General features: G+C 36.5%; 1 protein-coding gene and 1 pseudogene across 3 annotated transcripts in view; both read left to right on the top strand.

Annotated features, from left to right (window-relative positions):
- TENM2 (teneurin transmembrane protein 2) overlaps positions 1–24323 on the top strand; it is a 1508878-nt gene that overhangs the window by 521123 nt on the left and 963432 nt on the right. The gene's annotated exons all lie outside the window — the stretch shown is intronic.
- Positions 19259–19880, top strand: LOC144311874 (large ribosomal subunit protein eL29 pseudogene; annotated as a pseudogene).

The raw sequence follows: 24323 nt of genomic DNA, 5'->3' as shown, positions 1-24323 counted from the left end.
GGAAATAGTGGACACTGAAGAATGAACACACGTAAAATTATTCTGGGGGAGAAAAAAAAATCTGTCTTCGTTCAGGAGAATGCCAGCTTGAGCTGACACCCTTCCCCGGAGTTGATGGTGCCCCTTTTGAATCTTGGATCCCTTTGGCTGATGGTGTGGTTAAGCAGATTTCCTTTGCCAGCCTGAGAAGTCAGTAGAAGCTGACTGGGGGGGAGAAACAAAAGGTATTAGTCCTCTTTACCGTTTCCACTGGGTGCCTGGCAATGTGATAGACAATGTGATCACAGAATCCCATTCTCAATCTTCTCAGCTCCCAAACTGTGCTTTAAAAAACACATCAAAACAAATCAATAGTATTTAAGGGGTGGGGGAGGGAACATCACACTTAGATTGATGCTTTACATAATGAGCCCTTTATGAGATGTAATGCCAACTGTTAATCAATAGACATGCCAGAACTGCCTCTAATACAACCTTGTAGAATTTTTTTTTAATTAATCCTTATTAAAAATATTGACTTGTTGTGACTTGCTGGGGCCGCTCCTGGCTCTGTTTTTTATCCTAATTAGGAGGTTATGCTACACTGCTTAGGCTGCAGATAATAATGTAATGATTATTGTCTTGAAACCTGAGAATCAATATAAGATACTATCAAATTGTACCAAGTGTCACAATTATGAAAATTACTCGAGATTGTAAAGGTTTACAAGTGCAAGGGTTTTTTTTTTTCTCTTACACATTTTTTTTCCTGTTTGCTTATTTCTATGGTTTCCTCAGGATTAGACAGGTTCAAAAGTTTGTGGGTTTTTTTTTTTTTCAAAAAGGCTTTGTCGAATCATTATATTTTGACACGCTATCCTCCAAAGGAGCTGACATCTTCCTTGATGCACTTGTTTAAAAGAATTCCCTCTCCCCAGTACCTCATATCTCAAGAGGCACTTGTGTGTTAAACTTGGCAAAAGTTCTAGTACAAAAGGAAAAATAGAGCAACCAATGATTTTACCAAGGGGTGCCACTAATTGAAAGACAAAGAGAGAAAGGAAAATAAAAATAAAAGTGAGAGTATAGGTTGTTGCTTTTCTAAGAGACTCAGAATATAAAAATGGGAGCGACGTAATAAGAAGAATAGTTAAGATATATGTGGCACTTCCTTATACAAACCATATATTGTTCTGAGTTCTTTACATACATGAAGTCATTTTAATACCTACTATAGTCTTAGAGGATTGTACTATTATTATCCTGTTTTACCAACAAGTCAGTTGTGGCATGGAGAGTTGTATTTACTTGTCCAAAGTCACTTAGGAAGTGGCAGAGCAAGAACTATGAAGCTAAACCTCTGGCTTTCGTGTCTGTCTGTGCTATTAACTACTGTGATAATTAAGACCATCTGTTAAGCACAGCCTCCTTATTTTGCCAATGAGGAAGCTGGGTAGAGCTCAGCAAATGTAAGTGACTTATCTCGAAGTGTCAGCCAATAGTAGACTGTTAGATATCCCATGTTACATAAATTAAAAATCTCAATCCCCTCCACTGTACAGGCCAACGTGTTTATCCCCAAGGGTGTTGAGGCTGGGGTGAGCAGGCAATGTTGCGCAAAGCCAGTGAGTCTCAGCCTCCAGAATCACCCTGGCATCTGTGTTCCCAGTCTCCTCATGGCCAGCTCTTTACTGAGCCATTGTTCCTATGAAAATTAGGGAGGGGTGGTCATGGGAGGGAGCCCCACTGTTTAGCTCTATGTTTGTGAATAAGGAAAATGTTTTCCTTCTATAGCCTCTTTAGAGACAATTAAGCATTAGCTTTTGTCGGATGCTAAATTATGAGTGAATTTAGTTTAAAGTATGTGAACCATGCACCCTTTGAAATTTGCCTGAAAAGGCTCATTATAAAACTAATGCTATGAAAAAGCACTCCCTTTCAGATTAGGGAAAGCACCTGAATAGTTTTCATAAGTGGCTGCGCATCATTTGAAAGCATTCTAGTGTTGCCTGAAACGCTTTCAACACACCTTTCAACTAGGAAATTTCACATTCAGCATATCTGTAGTTCTACAAGACTTTCAATAATATTTAAATTGGTTAACTGTATTTCTTTTATATCTGTTTTAATGCTTTTATTGATTTGAGGTAGATAAACTTGATTGTGCATGAAATCTTATTTTTCCACACAAAGGAGATATGATTTGAGTGTATACGAGGAGAACTGTACCTCTAAATCAGGCCAGACCTCTGAAATGCAAGGGTTTGGGTCAAAGACAAGTTTGCTGGGGCCTTTGAACTATCCTCATATGGGCTCCAATGTTTGTTTCCCCAAATATCAGTGCTGCAAAAGAGGCCCTGGATGGCATCACTTTAGTAAAGCTCATGGAGAAAAGAAAAGACTGTCAAGTTTCACTATGAGAAGAATGAATGCTTCTTTTAAAAATCCAGAATTTTTTCTTTCTGTTTTTTTGTTTCTTTTCGTAGCTCATAGACACTATGATTCTTACAGTCACTAGTGTTAGATTCCTTCTTTTAGTAACAAGGAAGGTAAAAATCAAATTTGTGGACGTTTCAGCCAAGAACACAGTAGGAAGTATATGTATTTTTTTCTTCTAAAGACTGTGCATTTTAGAAGCCAAACCTAGGACATAGCTCATTTTACTTGCTGCTCACACATATAAATCCAATTAGATTATCACATCACAAATAAGAATCAATGTGCGACACATGGAGCCCTAGCTGCACACGGAGCATCTAGGTTCTTGGAGAACAGATACAGGGCAAACAATACACAATAGGGTCATGAAAACTCTGTAGAAGTGGGTTCAAATCTGAACTCTGCCCCGTTAGCCTCATTCCCTTGTTCAAACCACATCACCTCTTGGAGCCTCAATTTCTTCACCTAAAAAAATGGGGATGATAATATTAGCGTTCTATGAAAAAATGAAAGGGAAACTCTGTTACAGCTCTTCATTGAATGCCTATTGTGTGACACAAACTTTACAAGGTTTAGGAAGAAGCTTCAATCCAGATGAGCATGACTTCTACCTTCCTGGGACTTACTGTCTAGGTGGAGGTCAAATGTGAATGTCAGTGCCTGCCAGCAATGTGGCAGATGGTAAGCACACGATAAATGGCCAGATACAGCAAATGAAAGGAAAAGCCATGAAAAGAATATTTTGGAGATAGTGATATATTCTGTACTTTATGCCCAGGACTGAACTAGTAAGATGAGGACTCTGAAAATAGAGCAAGCATGACACTCATGTGCAAAAGTGAGGAAAGAGGAGGACATCAGATCTCATGTACGGGTGTTTGTACCTCTAGGTGGCTGCTGCCCATTGATTCATAAGACATCAAGCCTTCTTCTTCATTCTCTGTGCCAATGTTCTTTTTGAGGCATCCAAAGTAAAATAAATACCTGTAATTAGTAAGCATTTCATACATTAGCAAAAATGCTTAGCAACAATGCTAAGAAAAATGGTGAAATAGAGTAAAATATTAATTTTTCATGTGAGGAATGGATTTACTTATGGCTGTGCAACCAGGGAGTGGTGGGAGGCAGAAATTCATTCTCCAGGAATCTTCAGCTCTATAGCTTCTCTCTTTTCTGTATCCAAGTCCTGTACTTTTGGTTTAATCTCTCAGATTAAATGTACTCAGTAAAGAAAGACCAGATTTTGTAGGCAAGTTGAAGGGGACTATCACCTCTAGATTTCTATCTGAAAAGCCAAGAAGAAGAAGAAACAGTCGAATATTTATTGAAATTTCATATTTAAGGAAAATTCAGGCCATAGCTCAACTCTAGGGCATTTTAGGTTATATGGTAAACACTAGTCCAGTGTTAAAGCTGACCAAGAACTCTTTTCTGAGGGAAAATTTGGCCCACTTAAAGGGAACCTTCCTTTCCAATTGCCACTAGAGATGGGGTTTCAGCCTCCCTAGCATGTCTCAATTTGGACTTTTTTATTTTATTTTATTTTATTTTATTTTATTTTATTTTATTTTATTTTATTTTATTTTATTTTATTTATTTTATTTTATTTTATTTTATTTTATTTTATTTTATTTTATTTTATTTTATTTTATTTTATTTTATTTTATTTTATTTTATTTTTAATGAATAGACCAGAATTATCCCTCTACACAGATGATGGTCAAGTAAATGCCTTTAATTAGCCATAGAGAATATTGACACAACAGACTCCATGTTTGAGGACAGTCTTAAACTTTTATAAGTCATTAAGTATAAAGTATAGTCACAAGAAATAACATTTATAGAAGATTAACTGAAACAGTCATTCTCTAAAATTTGCTTCCAGAGTAATTGCACAGTTTAGGCTCCTTGTTGAATCACTTTTGCAAAATGTGTTGTCATCGTGCTAGCAGATGACACTAATGGAAACTTTAAGAGATAATGGGAGAAAATACACTATTGTTTGTAGAAATGACTGCATGGGGGGTATTGCCTACCATAGCTACAAGTTTTCTTTTCTTTTTTATTTTATCTCCTTCAACAAATCTTCTTATTTATAAGGATTCATCAGTGTCTGGAAAAGTGAACTGCTTTAATTTCATGGAGACCATACAACACTTGTGTTTCTCTCTTTGCTTTGGCTGCTAGGAAACACAGATGTAAATGAATTCAGGGGCTGCTTTATGCCTTTACAAGGACACTATGCATTCCATTCCAGATTACAAACATTATCCTCATGTCTTTCTGTAGTTACTTATTTCCTACCCTCGTATCCCTTCAGCTTCAGTTCACTCAATATTTGTTCTATTCTAAAATTGTCTTGAAAGCTGCTTTAAATCTTTTGTAAAACAGTGTGGGAAATACAGAAATCATTCATTAACATATTTTTATTTCAGTCATATTTAATGATTTAATATTTTATTAAATATTTTATTCACATATAAATTATAACCACTTGATCTCTCTTTACATGTACCATTATTTCATGTATATTTAATTAATGTGTAAAGTCTGAAAAAGGTTTAGAAAAGAGGGAAAAAAGCTGTATTGGCAAGAAAATAGTCTTTGAGTAGATTTTGCAGTGGTTTTCAAACCTGGTCACGCATCACAATTATCAGTAGCGATACTTTTTAAATGAAGATTTTGGATTCCTATCTCCAACTATTTTGATATTTTAGATCTTGGGTGGGGCCGTAGCATCTTCGTTTTATAAAGCTTTGGAGATGATTTTGATATAAAGCCAGAGTAGAGAGCCACTGACAAAAGTTTTTAAACAGCAAGAGCTTCTTAGAAGGATAAAATATATACAGAAGTGTAATGTGAATTAGTTCAATAGCTGAATACCAGCTTACTTGAACTGAAAGAAAATTGCTTAAAATTTACCAAATGTGCTAAGTTCCTATGGCACACAGAGCTGGGTGGTAGATTATAGCAGAGAATGTTCAAGATGCCTTCATGTCACAGGGCACATTGCATAATGCCTCCCTATTGCTGCATCATCACCACCGTCATCCAAAAACATATGTTGAAACTACTCTAGCAAGACACTTTGCTGTGTGGTGGAGATATAAAGTGTTCTAAGATACTTACTGCCTTTACAGTCAAGGAGAGTCAGCTATTTGGACAGACAGGACATGTCCATAAAAAAGATAATTAACAAAGCTTGGTAGCATATGCTAAGTGCCAAATCAGTGGTGGCAAGAATAAATGCTCTATGAGTTCGGGGAGGGAGAACATCATTGCTGGCTCTGAGGTTGGAAGCCTGATAGAGAAAGTAGAACATAAAAGTTTGACCTTGCTGTTTGTGTAGGAATTAGAGAACTATTTTTCTAAAAGTCCGTATAACTGCAGCTGGCTGCCAGCTCATGCAAATTTCCTGAAACTTTATTTCACAATAGAAGGACATATCGTTGTATGTGTAAATATGGGTTTTAGCAAAATAATGTCCCCTCCTTCCTCATCCCCCTAGTTATCATTGTCCTCTTCCTCCTCCTCCTTTTTCTTGTTCTTTTTTCTTCATTCTTCATTTTCTATTTATAGCTCAGTTTCTGAAGCTTTCAAACAGGAAACCAGTTGGAAATACATATTTTAGGGAGGTCATAAAGCACTGCCCTAGCTATAAAATTACATGCACTTATGAAGAGGGTCAGCAATTTCACTGGGATTTCAACTCCACCTTGGGTTGACTGCTATTTATCAGAGTTTATTGTATTTCAGTCTGAAAGCAACTCTGCTTTATTACAATTAAGCAGAGTGAAATAGTGCTTAACAATTTTTTCCATTATAAAAATAAGAAAATGCTTGTTAACATATAATGCATTCACTTATTATGATAAGAAAGCACTTGATTTCATTTTTCTCCTAAGTATAAAAAGCATTTAGAAGAAGTTGTTTTTATAGTGGCTCAGAAAAAAATATCTCAGCCAAGATTGAAAATTGTAATCAATGATTACAAGAGAGAAACATAATTTCTAAGATTTTTTTTTGGGGGGGGTGGTGGCTTTTTGCTTTTGTTTGTTTGTGTTTGTTTATTTTGTTACTCTGCAGAACTTTCTGTATGTGTATGACAGCCTGATATGGAGGACATGATTTATAGAGTGATCTGAAAATTAATAAACAATTATACCAGGAAGTGAAACAGTACTTTTAAAAAAGAGAACCTTATGGTTTTTTTATGAACATGGGTAAAAATCCTTGAAGACACTCAAGAATGCCCAGATGCTTTCTATCAAGCGAGTAAAGAGCACTTTAAAATGTCTCTGATAGAACTCAGTACAGAGAAAATAGCATTGGTCTAACTTTAATAAGTGGAGGGCTGGAAATAACACAGGAGACTGGCTCCCCCGATACCGGCTCCAGTTCTGTCTTTGTGTATCCAGATGAAACATGAAGAATTTAGTCCATAATGAGTCCTCACACCCAAGCTAAGAGCAAACAGATACAATTTTTAAATTCTGTTTCAAACAGAACTTTCTTCTTTCTCTAGCTTCACTTTTACTCTTCTTCTAACTCCCAGAGCTGAAGGACTTCATTATGGCAACAGTGAAGAGCATGTTCTTGAGGCTGGGAGGTTTTTGAAAGTTCAACAATTGAGGCTTTTTTGTCATCATTGTTTAAAGGCCAGACTATACTTTGTTTCATCAGTACTCTGTTGTGCACAGACAAAATAGAGCCACATACCATTTTGAAGCAAAAATCAACAATAACCCAATTCTTAGAAGCCAGGCTACTTGAGGAGACCAACTTGAAAATGCCAGACTTCTATCAGACTGCACATGACAATTGTGGGGCTCTTGTGAAAGAAGCTTATTCCGTAAACTTAGCAGAAAAGATTGATTATATTTAGCAGAAGTGGGTCCCTGATACATTTCAAAACAAATAAGTATTTGAAGACTTGAGTCACAGTGTCTAAAAACTAAGCAGTGTGGCTTGTCTTCCATTGTAGACAAAAATAAGTATTAAAGAAGAAAGGATGAGACAGAACAAATTGTGATGAAGGCGACATATGTCCTGTCCATTTTTTGCATCTATTTGAAATACTTTGCACTATTCCCTCTCTATCTCAATCTTTGACCACGTATACACGTACATATTTTGACAGTCCTGATCCTTTATCCATGACATTCATTGTTCCTGGCAACCTGCCTCTATTAGTTGGTAAAGCTGTCTTAACAAAGTACCACACTCTGGTGGACTTAACAGAAATTTGTGTCTTTACAGTTTTGGAAACTGAGTCCAAGACGAAGGTGTCAGTAGGTTGGTTTCTTCTGAGGGCCTCAGTTCTTGGCTTACAGATGCCATCGTCTCCTTGTCTTTTTATGGTCTTCTCTGTGTACATATCTATGTCATCATCTCCTCTTCTTATAAAGACACCAGTCATGTTGGATTAGGGTCCACTTCAATGACTTCATTTAGCTTTAATCACCTTGTCAAAGACCTGATCTCCAAATACAGTCACATTCGGTAGTACTGACGGCTAAGACTTCAATATATGAATTTTGAAGGAAATAATTCAGCCCATAACACTACCTTCTGGCTCCCCAAAATCCATCTCTTCTCACAAGCATTGCCTTTGCACACCCACCATTGGGAGTCCTTTATAAGCAGAAAACAGAATAAAGGTGAATCTGGTGTTAGTAAAAAAGGAAAGCTTTTGAGTCATGCAACTGAAAAATTTGAGGTAGATTTATTAGTTTCAGGCATAGCTATTCCAGATACTCTAATGATTTTTATTGGGTATTGATCTCAATCTCCATCTGTCAGTTCTGCTTTCCTTTGTAATGGCTCCATTCTCAGGTTCTTCCTCATGGTTGGAAGATGGCTGTCGTTTACTCTAGATTATGATCTTTTCTATTGGTAACAGCAACAGCAAAAACAAAACAAAACAAAAAAACTGTTTTTTTTTTTTTTTCCCAGATCTATTTTAGTCAAAGTACCAGATTCAAGTCTCATCAATCTGACTAAAGTCCTCATCCATTACTAAACCAATGCTATGGTCAGGTCAGTGAGATGCTCTGATGGGTGAGCCCTGGGTCATATGTGTGGCTCTGAATCAAGGGTGGGATGAATTACGTAGAACAAGAGGGAGAGAGTGGTGAGGTCTCTCAGGAAATTGAAGTTGCTGCTCTTAGAGGCAGGAGGAAAGACAACAAACTAGGTAAGATCCATAGGTATTCATTCCACCAGGCTTTCTCTCTCCTATACCATAAACTCCAATTATCTCTATTCAGGCATCTCTTCCTCCCTGAGATAATCTCTGAATATCTTCAGCAGAGGAAGTATCTATTATGTTGTACCTTATCCACATCTTAATTTTTACATGGACTTTTGGCATGCTGTCCTTTCTCTCTGAAGTATAGAATCTTTAAGAGGAAGACAAGTATCATTTTATCTTTCATATATCTAATTCTAAGACAGTGCTTGACATACAGAAATCACATATGTGTCTCTGCACGTGAGTGTATACATGTACTTGTTCAAGTTGTTCAGCTCAATGAACCCCAAATTACTATCATTTCTAAAATAAAAAGTTGCCATCTAGAAGTATCTAAGACAGAGATGTCATTGAATCAGTGGCTAAAAGACACTGGAGTTGTAATAATCAAATAAGTCCATTGTCAGACAGGAAAATGCTGAGTGTTCTTAGGCAATTTGCATTCTGTCTCTGGGTCCCAGTTTCCCTATTTTTTTTTGAAGATTTTATTTATTTATTCATTAGAGACGCAGAGAGAGAGAGAGAGAGAGAGAGAGAGAGAGAGAGGCAGAGACACAGGCAGAGAGAGAAGCAGGCTCCACACAGGGAGCCCAATGTAGGACTTGATCCGGGGACTCCAGAATCATGCCCGGGGCCAAAGGCAGGTGCTAAACCACTGAGCTACCCAGGGATTCCCTCCCCCCGCTTTTAAAAAGATTTTATTATGGTTTCCCTATTTCTAAAACAATCTAAAGTTTGAATTAAATTTTAGAATTCCAGAATTCTTTGACAATCCTTTGAAGAAGTGCATTTGATGATTCTGTGGTGGTTGTGTAATACAGTGGGAAGTAGACAGGAGTGCCAAATCCAGGAATGTGCATGACATAGGGATTGAGTGGTCCATATATTAGATATAGGCAAGAAAGTTCTAGAATTTGGGAAGCTAACAGAAGTTACAGGAACATCCAGATGGAAGTTAGATGCCTTCAGTTCCATTCCATATCACCAGCTGGCTGTTATTAGCATGTCTCTCTCACTCAGCCTGCCTCTAATTGTACAATCTTTTTCTTAATTAAAATGTAGAAATACCTTGGTCCACTTGGTTTTGTCTCCTCTGATCTATCTCTGCCCTAAGTGAACATTATCTTAGATTAATATATCTATTTATTTTCAGAAAACTGTCTAGTTACTATTCCTCCTATTAGGAGTACATGGCATTTTGGCAGAATAGAAAAATTTCTCTTGCAATTCCTAGGACTTTTCTTGATCAACAAATACCTTGTGAGGGACTAGGAATTCCTACTTATGATTAGACCATAAACTCTAACAGTATATAATTTTAGATCCATGAGTTTCAAAGTCTGTGATTGCAAAAACCAGTCCATCCACTTCATCATTTTATGACCCTTATCCATGTGCCGGTCACATGGTAGATACTCAATAAATATAATTTTTAATGGTTAAATAGAGTAAATAGACAAACAAATAACTTCCATTGGAAGATCCATATTTCATCAATTTTAAGAAAGTTATATATTATTTTTTTACATTTTAACCTCTCTGAAACAGTTGGTGACAGCAATCACTGCAATCACTTGGCCAAAGACTATTGTAATGGCATTGTCATGGCATACACATGGTAAAAACTTCAGTCAAGTCTTGTACACCTAAAACTAATGTTACACTGTATGTTGACTAACTAGAATTTAAATAAGAACATAAAGTATGAAAAAGAACTTTGATCAAATCATGTGCATTATTAGTAATATAGGTTAAATTTAATTGCTATCTGCATTTAAATACAGCAACTTGACATTTCATTTAGTGAACATTTAAAAATGGAACATTTGTCTTAGTTGTTGTCTAATAATTTCCCATTTAAACCTTCTCCTAAGATCAAGAAAAGCATCAACAATACAACTTAGAGCTGAGAAGAAAATCACTAAGACCATAGTGGAACTTGGTTTTAGGAAATGCTGAATCATCAACTTTCCAGCATAAAGAATTTCCATGTGTGGAAAAGCACAGATATTTATCAGATATTTATGTTTCTTAGTCAAAAAACTAATTCTGAAGAATGAGATTCCATTTATGAAGCAGTATTAGGAATTTTTAAATATTTTCCACAAAATAATAATACAATAAAATCTGTGTCTAAATAAGTCTTAGGAACTCTTCCTTTTTCTAAAAGATTTATTTATTTATTTTAGGCAGAGAAAGAGAGAGAGAGAGAGAGAGAGAGAGAGAATGAGCAGGAGGGACAGAGGGAAAGACAATCTCAAGCAGATTCCACACTGAGCATAGAGCCAGACATGGGGCTTGATCTCACAATACTGAGATCACAACCTGAGCCGAAACCAAGTTGGATGCTTAACTCACTGCCACCCAGGCACCCGGAGGTCTCCCAATAAGTTAAAAAAATTAAGTGATAAAGCATTAGTCTATAGTTTGATTGCCAACATTTTTTATTAGTAATTTTTAAATTAATGGTAGATCGTACATTTGGTAGAGTTTAGGTCCTATGAGACGTGGTAGTATTACTAGAAGAGATATTCTGGGCCAAGGACTCAGTTATCGTGCCTTGAATCTCACCATATAGAACATTTCCTTTAGTCTCCCTGACACTAAAACAACTTATTCTCCATGAAGATAGGCTTGGATTAGACCTGAAAGAAATTTTCTCCGAAGTTAGAATATTCTCTAGACAAGAATTAGCTATGGAGGGAGATTATGAATTATTTAGCCTCTGAGATTTGCAAAAGAGAATTTTTTTTTCTCTGCCAGGGATGGTTAGGTTAGGTTCTCTGCCTGTTTATGTGAGTAGAGCAGCTACCTTTGTAAAATGGACACTTCTTTTCATGGAACGACGAGGCAAACTGACCTTCCCTCCTTCTGATTGCCTAGGTGCAAGAAAGAGAACAACTGAAATAGTAAGAGTTGAGATTTAACAGATTGTCTTAGTCATCATATCAGAAGCCTCTGAAGAATGAAAAATAGTCAAGTTGTTTGGATTCTCACTCCACTGATCAGGAAAAGATGTTCTTGATCACAGATGAAAGTTGCTTCAGTTGCTTCAGTTTCTATTTTAGAAAATAAGAGGCTGCTGTTTGCCTATGATTAGACATTCTGATAGAAACCTTTCTGGGGGCCCATTGTGCATTGTATTGAGGTATATAAAATGTAATTAGACAGCAGTATTTGCATACTTTGTTCATAAACAGAGCAATGGCCTTATGTGCCTGAGTCTGTAAGTTTTCCTATAAGCAGATGAAATAAATCCCAGAGAAACTGATATCTGAGTCATTGCCTTTCAAAATGGAAACAAAAAGATCTGGTATCTTCAAGGTATCTTTGAAATATGTCTTATCATGCTCATTTACCTTACCATAATTGATAATGTGAGAAGACCATAGCTAAAAGACAATTTTCATTTATTTTCCAATTTGAACTGAGTGGCCTCTTGGAGACTGAGATGGTAGCATGTAAGAACACCAATTTCAACCAGAGAGATATAATCCAGGGCAGGGTACAGAAGTTATACTTCATACTCAAGAGCTATGTCATGTATGTCTCATTTCTCTGGGTTTGTTCTTTCTGCCAAGAACTTGCTTTCTACTGTGTGTATTCTTCCTTGGATATATAGTTCAGGCATTATTTCTCCAAGACTCTTCACCTAGCCCACCTCCATCAGCATTGGGTAATATAGTTGACATAGTGCCAGTACCTGTACCTACATTTATCCCAGGATTAGCCAGACTGTGGTATGCCTTCTATTAGTCTATCTCCCCTACTAAGAGTCTGTGAGTGAATTGAGGGCAGGCATGTTGCCTAGTCCCAGTATTAGGAAATGCCTAGAATAAAGGATATCTCTCAATAAAGTGTGAAACAGTTGAGAACGCATGTAAAATCACATCATATTTATTCATAGGTAAATTACTGATCTTATTCACTATATTCTTTATTAGAATTTTATTGAGGTTTCTTTCTAAAGACTAATTTTCACAAACTGACTTTTTGGCACTGGGGCTTCTCTTATATACCATTGTACTGATATGATTGAATAATGTGACTAATGTCACTCTTCTAAAGAACAGGATAAGTCACTAAGTGACTTTGGTGGGGAGCTTTTGCTTTTTGCCCTGCTTTTCCTATTTATATTATTCTTTCTAATTATTAACCATTTCTTTATATATAGTGCTTGGTCACTTACTGCTTCATTTCTTCTATTATTTTTTTTAATATTGCTCTTTTAGTGAATTACTTGTCCATTTTCTTAGTTTTGCTTCCAATCATTTTCCAAAGTCCTTGCCTTACGTGTATCAGGTAAGAAGTCTTCACCTAAAAGAAGAGAAATAATTATGTATATAGTTTATTAATAGATTTATTGGGTCATAACAAGAAAAGCAAAGATAGAAGCCTTCAGGGTTTATTGACCCTGCCATTCATGATGTATTCAGGAACCTAGGTTCTTTCTATCTTCTGTTTTTATTATCCATACATTGGCTTTTTTCCATGCATGGCTTTCCTTTGCCCGTGCACGGGATAATCAATAGTAACAATTGAGGCTATGTGCTTCCTGCTTCACATTCAGTAGGAGAAAGGGCACATTCTTCTTACTGCTCTTTTAACAAGAAACTTTTTCCCATATGTCTTAAGAAACCTTCTCTTCATGCCTTCTTGCATTCGGTTGGGGCTCACGTTCATTTCTGAACTAATCCTTGTTGCCACTGAATGTATTGTACTGATTTGCTTAAACCTGGGCTCACAAACAAATCTCTGACAAGGGAGAATGAGAGTAACATAAGTAGCTTACTGCATGAGGGGAGGTCAAAGCACTAAGTATTATGGTTTTTACACTATGGAAAGGAGGTAGAGTGGATATCAAGAAGCCACATGTCTCTATCAGTATGCTATGTCTTTCCTCTAGATGTTTCAGTGATAGCTCAAATCAAACATGTCCCCAAGTGGCTCACAGTATTTCCTCCTAGAGCAAGTTGTCTTCCAAATTTTCCTGTACTGTGAATTTCATTAAAATTTTCCTTATTATCCACTCACTCCAAAAGACTAGGAATTACTGTCTCATTCAATCTCAAACATGGTCCAATAAAAAGGGAGGAAAATACCTAGTTCATTTATTCAGCCTCAGTTTACTATATATCAGGTACTAGGTATATAATCATATGCAATGCTATTACTAGACAGATTAGTAATATATTGGTATATAATGGTAAAAAAAAGTCAAAAGTCTTATTACTTATAAAGATTAAATAAATTCGCACATACACAAATTTGTGACATAGATACTGGATGCAAAGAACAGGATATCATGAAATAAATATTGGAGTTCACATTGAAACAAGAAGATAGAAAAGACTTCTTGGAAGAAGTGATATGTAAGCTGAGTCCTAAAGAGGAGGAAGCATATAGGCAGAATAAGAAAAGGGATGAGCATTGCACACAGACAGAATTACACAAAGTGGCATAATGAAGGAACCAGAAGAATCCCAGCAAGAATATAACAGAAGTCAAGAGAAGTATGCTTCAAGAAGAAAGGATTTATGACACAGTTAAATGCTGCCAAGGGGTCAAATGAGATGGGAACTGAAGAGCAGTGGTTGGTTTTGGCAACATGGATATCTTTAGAGACCTGAACTAGAAGAGTTTTAGTGGAATGATGGGAATAAGACCAATATTGGAGTGGTTTGAAGATGATTGGAAGATGACATAGTGGGAATATTATATGTGCACAACTCTGAAGAAGTTTTTCTAGAAGTGAATCAGAGTAATGGTTGGTAACTAAAGAAGACCGTGGTAATGGAATTGGATTGCTTTATTTTTATTTTTTGTTGTTCGTTTTGAGATACTTGAATTAGCTCTAGCAGAGATTAGAACTTCATGGGATTTTTTTGGGGGGAGGGGTCTGTTTTTTTTTCTTTTTAACTGATCTATCTCTGATTCATAGAATGCCGGATACATGGTAGATACTCATTTGATAGTTAAATGAATTGATATTCTAGATTGTCTTTATGTGTGAGTGAGAACTATCAATTATAGAATGTGAGACCAAAAATACTGAAGGGAAATCTTTCAGAAGTATCAGGACTCAGATCCCGGGCACACATAAAAATTTTGTCACTTAATGGAAGGAAGAAAATTTTGCTCACTGTGGTAAGAAAGCAGGGAAAAATGGTTGCAGACCCAGTTGGTATCTAGATTTGAGAAGAAGTTCCAAGCTCACAATTTCTAGAGATTCTTAAAGGGAAGGAGGCAAGATTATCAGGTGAAAGTAAGGAGAGCATGTGAAAATGCTTACCATAGTTGCTGAGGGTAGAGCTGGAAGATAGCAAAGAAACATAGTAAAATTTCTGGATGCTTTAAGGCCATCTCTCATGGATTTATACCTACATACTTCTGTCTTCTTGGATAAGACCCATCATTGTTAATGTGCATGGATTCAGCAGGAGTGGGAAAAACCTGATGGCTAGTTGTGTTCATCCAGGGTTTTGCCAAATAAATTGAAGGGCAAGGAAACTGAGCCTATTTCTGAGGATGTTTTTCTGGTGGAGCAGGAAAAGGAATGAAGCCTGGAAGGGACTACAGGAGAAGAAAAATGGGTCCTTGAAGATCAGCTCAGAGATTTATTGTAGTGAGCTGAGAGGATTGGAAGTTGTGTTCATTCAGGATGCCGGGATATCTGAAGTTGTGATTCTGAAGGCTACATTGTCAGTGTCACTTAGTCACCTAGTCTGGACAGTCCATATTTTTCCCAGTATCTCTCTAACCTGCAGATTTTTCTCCATTTCCTCTGCTCCCACTGTTGCCTGAGCTCTTGTTACATTAGTCACCTGCAGGATCCTTCTAACAGACCTCCATGCCTTCAGTCTCTTTGCTTTCAACTCTTTTTTCCTAACCCACTTTTTCCACATTGCACTTGATTGATCTTAAAACAATGTCTCCATCACACGATGACCCTACCCAAAGCCTTCATTCTGTGTCTGAAGCATATCTTAAGGAAACCTTAGTTTGGCATTCAAGGCTCCTGTCACTTTGTCATATTTTAAATATTGAATTATTTTCTGATAATTCCTTGAGAGGAGTTCACTTTATATCCACACTGTCTCCTATATCATCCTCTCCCCATCCCCCATGACTTGCCTGGCAACTCCTTCCTCTTTCTTTCTATCATTGGAAATCACTATCGTGATTGTATTTTATTTATTTATTTATTTATTTATTTATTTATTTATTTATTTATTTTTTACTATTGTGATTTTAATCTAATTATTTTTTACTATTATTTATAGTTTACTAAAGATTTAGTTAAGTGTACTTTGTCTGTCAAGGACTTATGCCATCTTTTATGTGTTTTAATGGCCTGATGATTATAAGTCTTAACGTTTAAAGCTTAAGGATCCTTTTCTTTTTACATCACATTTTAATGATAAGCAATAATCATAATTATATCTATAATTATAAAGACAACTTCAATTGTCCAAATATGGGGAAAAATTCTGTATGATTTACCTTCAACTGTATTTATCACATGTTAACCTCACTCCCACACAACAGAATACTAATTACATTTAAAGAAAAACAACACTGCTATTTTTGTTGCTTGGAACTATCAACCATATGGAAATGCATTTTTACTATGTCATCCATAAACAGTGAAATGGTTACATTTCCAGATGTGTTCAGTCAGGGATATATCTGCTGCTGTGAAGAAAGTTCTCCTCCTCCATAGGTATAACCTTCAAGGAAATGAGAAGTCTAAGAGGTTAGGTGTTCTAGGAAGCCCTTTGCCAGTGTCTGACCTGTGGAGACAAACACCCAAGAGAAGCCCTGGGCTTTCAGAATGGAAAAATATTAGTCACTATGAACTCCTCCCATGAATAGGTGCTGGACTTTGAGTTAGGGTTAGGAATAGTTATCAGAACCTCCCAAGGGACAGAGAGCCTTTTTTCCAAGGGGAGAGTGGCACTTCATCATTTATATGCACCCAGAGTGCCATCCTGTGGCCTAAAAATTGAGCTGTGTTTGTGTATAGTAACTGCCTGTGGTATTTTTAAGGAATTTTATGAGAAGCGAAAGTACAGTGGAGGTAAGATTTATCAAGGGTTCCTAAAAGCATGACCAAAAGGAAAAAAGAAGAAGAAGAAGAAGAAGAAAAATGTAAAGGAACACCTTATAATTCTTGTCAAATTGGTTCCAATTAAAATCCTCATCTGGCCTATTGCTCGTTCTATTCTGGTGTCTAATTCTTCGTTGCCATTTTAATTCCTCTGCTGGTTTCCATGGTTTCTTTCTCCTTCCTCCCTCAGATGTACATTAGCAATGATGTTTGCTTTTGTCTTAATTTCAAAACAGGTTTTAAAATGCTAATATTTGTTAATGTCAAGAGATTAGGTAACTTGATTTGAGGAAATATGGCATTTCACACTTGGGCAAACTGTAGTCAAATAGTGCCTTCCAAACAAAGGATGCACCCTGGCTTTTTCCACTACCTAAAGCATATAAAATCTTAAGAAGTGAAATATGACATGTTGTTTTAATTCCATTTCTTAACTCTAGTAAATGTTCAAAGAAACAGATACTCTAATGTGCTTGTAGGGGAAGCATAAAATGGCCCAAATTTTCTAGACAACTTTGCTCTGTACTTTAAAAAATATCTCAGATGTTCACATATGTTGACCTAGCCAGTGTTCTTTTAAGAATTCATCCTCACAAAAAAAAAAAAAAAAAAAAAAAAAAAAAAAGAATTCATCCTCAGTAAGTGAACAGAATGGTATTGAAAGGATATTATAGGTTTGTATTATTTACAAACTTAATTGCAGCAACTTAATTTTTTTAAAATTTCAATTCTCTAATAATAGAAGACTGGCTCAATAAGGTATAAAGCATCATACAATAAAAATGCTGAATAGCAATTAAAGATGGTGTTATAGAAGAAATAATATTTAATGACAGGGAAAATCATTCACAACATATTAGGAGATAGGTATATTGTAGAATAGTAATTTGGATCTCACAAAGGGCATATAAAGGACCAAAGAATAACCCCATTCTGTTTTCAGGCTGAAGTATAAACCAGCAGTGAAAGAACCAGATAATGGAGCTCAAAATATCACCTTCATTACACTCTATGTCACCCCTTGAACTTCCCCTCCCCCAGTGAAAATCAGGCACTCAGTCACAGGTAGACCCAGGCCCCCAAGGCATGACTGGAGAGAGAGTTCCCCTTGTTCATTTCCTCTTCCCATTTTTACCAATTAGATGAGTTAGTCTTCCTCCCCTGTGGACAGGTAACCAAAGGCTTGGGAAGGGGTAGAACTGGTTTCTGGAACTAGATGCCTTTCCCATGTGGGATATGGAAGTTTCTTCTTTTCTATACATATATAGATATATAATATATGAAGGAATATATATTTATATATATACTTTTACATATTATAAATAACATATAAATACATTTAATACCCCTAACCTACTCAACATCAAAGTTTAGCCTAGCCAACTTAAACATACTCAGAACAGTTGGGTACCGTCATCTAGCACAAAATCTATTTTATAGCTAAGTGTTGAATATCTCATATAATTTATTGAATACTATACTGAAAGTAAGATATGAATGGTTGTGAGTATATAGGTTGTTTATTCTGGGAATTGCAAGGTTGACTTGAGGCTGCTGCTTGTTGCCACTGTCTAACATCAGGCAAGAGTATCATACTGCATATCACTAGTCCAGGGGAAAAAAATCAAAATTCAAAGTACAGTTTTTATCAGATACGTATTGCTTTTGCACTAAGGTAAAAAAATCATAAGTTGAATCATTGTCAGTTGGACCTGTCTATATTCCTTTATACATTTCTTTATAGTATATTATATTTTGTTTTCATATTATATTAAATACATATACCTAAATCTCAATTTATTTAAGAAGAAAAATAAAAGGTAAAATGATTAAGTTAAACGGATGCATATCATGGCCTAAAACTCTGGAATGTTTTCAAATAAGCGAAGGCAAGTACTCCATGTGGAATAACAAGGCATTCTTTGTGAGGTGGAGAAAGTAGTCGGAAGAGAACTGCATGCTGCCCACAGATTCCTGAGCAGTGGGAACTGCTCTACTTACTCATGTACATATGATGGGGAGTAGTTTTGTGTTAAAGATGTGGGGTCTGGAAGAGAGGGGCAGGTGGAGGGTACTTGTAGATAGGAATGGATGATCGCTGGTACTTCTTATCCTGAATTTCTCAAGAAAGTTCCCTACTCTAATGTTGTTGGACCCACCCACTAATTTGTCCAGCCACCTATCCATCATTTATTTTGACAAGTTTATGGAAAATCAGCTAACACCAGGACAGCAAGCATTAATATACTTGTCCCTAACTGAAAGAACTTCTTATTAAGGCATCATTTCAGAGATGAACCAGTTATTAAAATAATATCCATAAGTATTCAAAACTATGTATTAGGCGTCATGATAGACCCTTTACACAAGCTGATTTGATTGATCCTTGGTAACAATAATTCAGGAGCTAGACAAATTTCCACATATTTGCTATACATGATAAATTTTAAACATAGAGTCTGAGGGTGCTTGGGGAGCCGCGGGCTTTGGTACAGACATGGCCAAGTCCAAGAGCCACACCACACACAACCAGTCACAAAAATGGCACAGAAATGGCATCAAGAAACTCCGGTCACAAAGATACGAATCTTTTAAGGGGGTAGACCCCAAGTTCCTGAGGAACATGTGCTTTGCCAAGAAGCACAACAAGAAGGGCCTGAAGAATATGCAGGCCAACAATGCCAAGGCCATGACGGTGCGTGCTGAGGCTATCAAGGCCCTTGTCAAGCCCAAGGAGGCTAAGCCCAAGATCCCAAAGGGCGGCAGCCACAAGCTCAATCGACTTGCCTACATTGCTCACCCCAAGCTCGGGAAACGTGCTCGTGCCGCATTGCCAAAGGTCTCAGGCTCTGCCGGCCAAAGGCCAAGGCCAAGGCTCAAACCAAGGCCCAGGCTGCAGCTGTGACCCCAGCTCCGGCTCCTACTTCGACTCCTGCAGCGCAGGCTCCCAAAGGTGCCCAGGCCCCCACAAAGGCTTCAGTGTAGAGGCTTCTGCCTGCCAGTGTGAGGACAGAAGGACTGGTATGACCCCTGGGCTTCTGTCTGCATGGGCCTGGTGTCCTCCTGTGCTATTTGTACAAATAAACCTGTGGCAGGAAAAAAAAACATAGTCTGAGGAATTGCTCAAGGTCATCTAGTGAGTAAGTGACAGAACTGAATTCATACCTGTGCAATTTGACTTCCAAGTTTATGCTTTTTGCTACCATCCCAAACAGCCTTCACAGTCTAATCCTTTGTGACATTAATTAACTTTCTGAAGTTATGTTGCAGTTGGTGGATGGAAGGATACTTTTGTTTAATATTTTGAATCTTTTGGAGAAACACTGTAAAATTTCAAGGATGCCAAATGATTTTTATTAAAAATAATTAGAACGATATCCTAGTCATCAAGAATACATTTGTATTGGAGGGAAAAATAAATGACTAGTGCTTGAAATAGAAACCCCAAAGCAATATGTAATCACATACAAAAATAACATGAGGATGCCAGCCCGACTCATGTGATTCTTTCTTTCCTCTCCCCCCTTGTGATTCTCGATTTATCTTATAGTTAAAAAGAACAAACCCCTGGGATAAATCACTTCATTCCATATCATTTCTTTCTGCTTTTTTGAATTTAAATTTGAAAATGTGAAGCCTGAGAAATCCTAGAATCTAGTCTTTTTAATATGAAGTTTAATTTAGGAGATGGCACGGAAGAAGAGCTGTAGAACTTCTAATGGATTTTTTTTCTGAAGGAACATGAAATTAAATATTGGTAATTATTTGACACGCTTTTAAATGTAGATTCTAAATCCATCCTATCATAGGAACTTCCAGATGTACCAAGCATTAGTGTGACAATTGAAATGGTGAAATGCTTAAAAAATGATGAGAAACCTCATTTTCAAAACCAGATGACAGATACAAAAAGTTGGCAGTATGTCTAAAAGAAAACATAGCATGCAGAGGGAGATCTAAAAATACTATAAACAAAAACTGAAAGACAACTTGGAATCTGATTTCAGAAATGTTGTAGATTTTAAAATAGCCCCAGTGACTTCTTTTCCCCTTTACAATGAAATTTGATGCATTTTCATTTAAGAGTTTTTTTTTTTTTTTGGTCTGTTTTTTAATGCCTGTGCCATTCTTTGTAAATTTCATTTTAGTTTATAGTTTTATTTTTTTATCATTCTAAGATTTAAATATGCTCTCTAAGTACATTTCTATATCATGATACCCTGTTTCATTTCTAAAACTGAGTGCCCAGTGGGCTAATTCACTTTTGTTGCTGATAGTGTTGCACCCTAGCATAGGGCAAGAGGTTGGATGAGAGCAGTGCTTTTTTAACTCTGCATCAGATTGTATACCAGATTCCCCTGCAGAGCTCCATAAAACAACAGATTGCTTGGGCCCCATCCCCAGATTCTCTGATTTGGTATGTCTGGAGATGCCTGAAGATATGTATTTCTAACAAATTCCCAGGTGATGTCTATGCTCTTGGTACTTGGACCACATTTTGACAACCCCTGATCTTTCTAGAGAAAGATTAGGAACAGAGGGCTGCAGAGAGTTTCAACATTGACCAACTTAGCTGAATCTGTAGATCACTGACATAAATGAGACAATGAGTAAAATATGGTTTAGAGGATGGAGATTAAAAATAACCCAATATGTGTCATAAAACATTTTGAAGTTTTTGACTGCAACATAAATTTGAAAGTGCCTAATATGCATATATGGTATGTTCTAGCAAAAACTTAAAAAAAAAAATAATGAAAAAAAATCACTGGCCTAAAAAAGAAATTCTGGTGATTGATTAAGTCAGTAAAAAGTGAATAGGCCAGTGGAAAGAAATATCAGCCTATCTCTGTAATTAGAGCTAGGTATGAACAGCTTATCACCATTCTGTTGATACTTGGCAAGATGACAGTGGTAAAGTGAGCCAGCTTCTTTTGAATGCATGTGATACAATATAAACTAGATAAACAAGGTTTCAAAATTTACTGGAGTGGCTGTAAAATATATAGCCCCTTTATACATACCTTTAGGACCCAACCAGAATTGAAACATTGTCGAAGTAAATCCAGGAAAGTAGCAAATGAAGTACAAGGTATAAATCACTGATTCTGTGAAACTTGGGAGAATTCAGAAAGGGCTGAATATAAATAAGGTAGAGAATGGTAAATTATGGCAGTTAACTCTGCTGTTTAGCTAATGAACATCATTGACAGAGTTACCTTCTACAAGTGTATATCTCTCTACCTCTCTCCCTTTCTCCCTCCCTCCTTCTCATTTTCCCTCCCCCTCCCCCATTTCCTTCTCTTCCTCCCTCCTCCTTTATGTTCAACAAATATTTTGGTACATCTGCTCTATGCCAGGCACAGACTGTGCTTGGTAGGCTTTGAGATGCCGCAATGAGTGAGATGTTATGTTTACTCTCATGGATCTTTACAGTCTATCAAGGTAGATATTTGGCAAATGATTTAAATTAGGAAACATCCTGTGAAGGAAGAGTGTGTACTATAAAAACATGTGACAGAGGGACATGTCCTATCAAGGAATCAGGCAAGGCCTCTCTTGGTGAATGTTTGTACTTCCATGCTTTGAAAGAAAGACTTTGTCTTGTCCATTCCTTATCCTTGACCCTACAGCACTACCTGGAATATTGTGTCCACTTAATAAATATGTGTTGACTAAATAATTCTGAGCTCTGAGTGTGAATAGAGCTAGTTAAGTGGAGGATTAATGGTAATGGGGATCATTCCAGGAAAGTAGCACATGATGTGCCCAAATGTAAAGTTGGTTGTCCAATATGGTAGCTACATTTGACTATTTAGCATTCGGAATATGGCTAGTCCAAGTTGAGATGCACTATGAGTATAAAATATGCAACAGGTTTTAAGGACTTAGTATGAATAAAAAGAATGTAAAATAGCTATTAGCAAATTTTAAAATACTGATTACACATTGAAATTATTGTAGTGTAGATTTGTTGGGTTAAACCAAATATATTATTAAAATAATTTTACCTAGTTCTTTTTAAATTTTTAATATGGCTACCAGAAAATGTAACATTACATGTGTGACTTGCATTTGTGGCTCCCATTATATTCTTTTGCACAGCACTGATATATAGTATGCCATCCAGATGGTTTTATTTGATGGAAGTATTATGTGAGGGGAATCTGACATGTATTACACACTCTTGCTCTCTGATCTGAAATTGGAGACCATTCCATCTTACTTGTTCCTGCACTGTGGCAAGTCCCTGTACAGAGAGAAACGTGTCTTTCTGAAAAGCTGTTGCATTGTAAAAGCTTACTGTGTTGACCTGTTATTTGATTGTCGTATTGTGCATCTCAATACAAAAATTTTAGTCTCTAAGAATGCTGCTGAGTGAATAGATTTAGTGAACAGCTTCTGAGAAGTGTGGTGATGGATGTAAATGCCAGCCATATTTCTTTCATGAGTCCCATTCCTAGTTTGTTTGCTTGAGAGGTTATGTTGATTGGACAGTTTGGGGTTTATTTGGCCAAGTGGTGATATACTGAGGCAAATTGGTTCTCTCTTCTGAGTAAGAATAAACTATGAGAAATGGAAGTAGAGTGGGGACCATTCTCAATGGATACAACTTCAGCTTGTAGGTGTTTTAAATCCCTGAATAGGAAACAGTGCCAATGATTAGAATCTTTATATTCTGAATACATTCAGAAGGAATGTAGCATCGGGAAGGAGAAGGAATGTATTGTAAAAGTTAATTCCGAGGTCCAGCTCTGTGTGCCCATAGAGCAATAGAAGCATGAGAACTGGCTGTATATTTGCAATTGCTTTTAGTTGAGAGGGTCCTTTGGTTTCCAACAAATAACTAAACTCAAGAAGAATGATAGCATGCAAAGCTATATAAATAAAACAATGAAACAACATTATTTTATAGGGAAATCTACAAACCCAAACATTAGCAGTAGTAATGAAGAGTTAAAACAATTAAAATGCATCCTAATACATAATACTATATATATGCTATGCTGTTAGATGATATTTTTACTGTCTCATTCTGTCCTTCATTCACTTGGAATTAAGAGGAGCCAAGAAGTAGTATTTTGTTTAATTGTTCATGATGAAGAATGGACCCAAAATAAGGCTCTCTCACTGCATTCAGATTAGCCAATTTGGGCAAATTCATGATATCCAGTTTGTATACTCCACGGGTGCCAAAAAATGGCCAAGTGTCTGAACCTACCTCATCTTAATAAAAAGTGGAGAACATCTCAATGACCCTATGAATTTTACCTGTGAGATTTTCAGTTTGATTAACTGTTCAGTTTGATTAATTGACTTTGGACCATGGTTCGTGAGGCAACAGACTTTTTTGTCCATTGTATACATTTTTGAAATTTCGTTTGTTAGTTACACTTTACACATAATGTTATCTTGATGTGCAAAGCTATGACATTGGAATTTTATCTTAATCTTCTTGAAGACCTAAAGGATAAACAATATTTGATAAATATTTGCATACTTACTATGTGCTAAGGTAAATCTCAGTTTAGCATCACAAGA

Source organism: Canis aureus, chromosome 4, assembly GCF_053574225.1.
Source record: "Canis aureus isolate CA01 chromosome 4, VMU_Caureus_v.1.0, whole genome shotgun sequence".
Lineage (NCBI taxonomy): Eukaryota > Metazoa > Chordata > Mammalia > Carnivora > Canidae > Canis > Canis aureus.
Note: the sequence above shows the minus strand (reverse complement) of the source record. Positions and strands in the feature narration are given on the sequence as shown.